This window comes from Apaloderma vittatum, unplaced genomic scaffold (genome assembly GCF_000703405.1).
Source record: "Apaloderma vittatum isolate BGI_N311 unplaced genomic scaffold, ASM70340v1 scaffold16816, whole genome shotgun sequence".
Classification (NCBI taxonomy): Eukaryota; Metazoa; Chordata; class Aves; order Trogoniformes; family Trogonidae; genus Apaloderma; species Apaloderma vittatum.
The window spans coordinates 6227-9418 of NW_009720187.1; positions in this window are offsets into that span (position 1 = coordinate 6227).

Sequence of the window (3192 nt, forward strand, 5' to 3'; positions counted from 1 at the left end):
GGGCAGCAGGGCCTATCGCCTGCCGTCAGGACTGCAGGGCGAGATGTGGCTTTGTCTTGCCAAAGCTTTTGTGCCTCACAGGTTTGCTGTGTTTTGTTCGGATTTTTTCTTTCCCCCTGAAAGGCTCCCTGTGGGATTTTAACAGTGGTTTGGTGGTGGCCACTGCTGGCAGAGCTGTAGAGAAATGGTTGTTGGGTTTTTTGAAACTCTTCATCAGCAGTAACACTTAGCGGTGCATTAGCTGTGTCATCAAGTGTATTTTATGTGTGTGTGTGTTTCCTTTCCTCAGAGAAAAGTGCAGCCGTTGATAATCTGTTGATGAGTGAAACAGCAAGAACACGGTTTCCTTCATCAGTAGTTGCCAGCAATGGGAGTTGAACCTTTGCTGGTTTTGTAATGAATTAGGTCCATTGAAATATTTTTTCCTGTTCTGACACTCCGTGAGTAATTCAAATAACTCAACATTTCTTCCAGGGAATGGAGCTCCTGAGTGTTTCTAGTTAACTTTTTGAAATGTTAAATCATTGCCTCTGATCACTTACAAAGTTTGCTTTGTGACTTTTTAGTTCACAGAACATTTATTTCTAATTAGCAGCATCTTTAGTAATTTTCATATATGCGTAGTCAAATAGATCACAGAGAAATACCACTGGCAAGATACCTGTGCCTGATTTCAGAAATTCTAAGCTGACACGGGATATAAGCCTGCCACATTCACTGATCGTATTCATTAGTGTTTACTGCTAATACAGCACCTGTTTGACTAAAAACAGATTTGAGACCAGCAACTAGAAATCCAAAGTCTGTCAAAACCACCAAACTCTGCATCTAAGGGCATTGTGAAACGTTACTGGTTGACTCAGTATTTTCTGGCTGCATCACGATGCCAGCTTTTATGTTTCGAGCGTTAAATGTGCAGCTCAGTTGTGAATATCCTGTAACAACTCTGCCATGCTACTTGCTCCAGGTGAACGTGAACACTTGTGTGAAGGCAATGGAATAGAACTCAGATCTAAACAGTAAAGTTTTGCAAACAAGTTAGAATTTATGATGAAAAACTCTAGATCATGGTCATTCTTAAAAGGTTTTCTGCAGCTTTAACCTAGAGGCTTACAGACAGACATTTATGCACATTATGTAATCTTGTGGAAGCTAAAAAAAATATTAGGAGAATTAGTTTTCCTCTTTGATTTGCAAGCGAGCAAACTCTAAAATGCACTCCATACTGCCTGTGACAGGTGAAATGGAATATCAATACCTTTTAGCCCTAAGTGGGTGGAATAGGTCTAGAGTGCAAAATGTAAAACCTGGGGAAATAACCCTAAACCAAATCCTTTTGTGACTTATTAACCCATTCTCCTTTCGATAAAATAAAGACGTATATGAGTGAAAGCTGCTTGTACAGAGTGTTTAACATGACATTGCTTTCAATAATTAGCCTCAGTGGAACATGCCTGTGATCGCTGTTCAGCAACTTCTCACTGAGAAGCACAAGACGATGACAAGCAGAAGTGGCAGCAAAGCCTGCAGAGCTTTGCAAGGTAAATCATCTTGGGGTTTGCAGAGGGCTGGAGCAAAAAAAAAAAAAGGCTAAGATTGCTGTTGTCTTATTGTCTGAAACTTTGGGATTAAAATGGAAGTCCGTACAACTGCAACTGGTGGGTACAGGTGAGAAGTTGGTCAGTTTCTTCTCCCAAGTAACAAGCGACAGGAGGAGAGGAAACAGGCTCAGGTTGTACCAGAGGAGGTTTAGGATGCATATTAGGAAAAATTTCTTTACTGAAGCAGTGATGAGGCACTGGAACAGGCTGCCCAGGGAAGCAGTGGAGTCACCGTCCTTGGAGGTGTTCAAAAACCGTGTAGATGTGGTGCTTCAGGACATGGTCACGGTGGTGTTGGGTTGACAGTTGATGATCTTCTAAGTCTTCTACAAGATTAAGGATTCAACGATTCCAAGCGTTGTTGGAAGGGGTGCTGGGCTGCACGCGGGTGGTTGGTCGCAGCACAGTGTTTCTTGCCACCTGAAGCCTCCCGCTGTCCCAGGGGTGCCCTGAACTCTGTGCTCCAGGCTGAGATGTTATTTTCTGGGACTTGCAAACCTCGTGAATGAGCATTATTCCTGAGTGCAAAGTTTACACAGAGCTCTGTTGCGTTAGAGACACGGTAGCTACGAATATAAGCAAAGCAAGGTTTGTAGGAAAATAACCTTTGTTAGCCTAGTGTAAAAGTTGAATGTTTTTCTGGCATGTGGCCCTTTTATCATGTGTCCTCAGAAGCACACCTCTTCTCTCCGGCTGTCGTAGTTAATTTTATAGAAGTTATTTCTCCCTAACCCAAAGTCCCCATGTTGTTCGAACACAGGCACATGATTTGAGGTGTCCTGTCAAAAGCCGAGCTCAGTTCACTGGAACCAGCCGACATAGGCTTGTAATGGATTAACATTTGGCAGGAAAAGATCAGAGAAAACGAATTCTAATTTCCCAGGAGTGTTTTCAGACACACTACATCCCAAATTGGTATGTTCTTTTTGCAGGACTCTTGGAGAGTTCTCGTGGACCTGTTGCTAGATGTGAGGTGATCTGAAAGTAAGTGCAGCCCAGCACAGGTGGATGTCATCAGCCAAATGAATTAGGTAACTTGTTTTATTTCATTTTCCATATGCTCATTCTGAAACAGGTTTCTGGCATCTAAACAACTGTTTCTGAAACACTTCATAAAGAAAGACAAATGGCTCATTTTCACAAGTCCATATAGTGTTTGGAATATTATTCTATTTACATTTGTCTCCCTTCAGCGGAAAAATTACAAGACTGTAAACTCTGTTACTCTAAACCCTCTTCCCTAGAACTGTGTGAGCTACAGTAGCTAAGACCCCTTTAGAAAAGGCAGTAGAAGTAACAGGGAAATGTTTCACAAATTGGTCCGACTGTTAATACAAATTAAGGCAATGTTTTCTGTCAACATCCCTAAAACATGACGCTCTAATTTCTCTCTTAGAATTTTAGTAAAGTTTTTGAAACACCCTTCCTTTAAAAAAGATGCTTAAAGCTGAACGAAAATCTTCCTTGCCCAAGAGGAATCTTAGTTTTTGACTGAAGGAAATACTGTTTTAAAAGTCCTTTGGGGCTAACGCTTGATTAAATTGCTTTGAATTTTTTTTCGCTTGTTTTTCCTCTCCGAAAGTACTGGCAA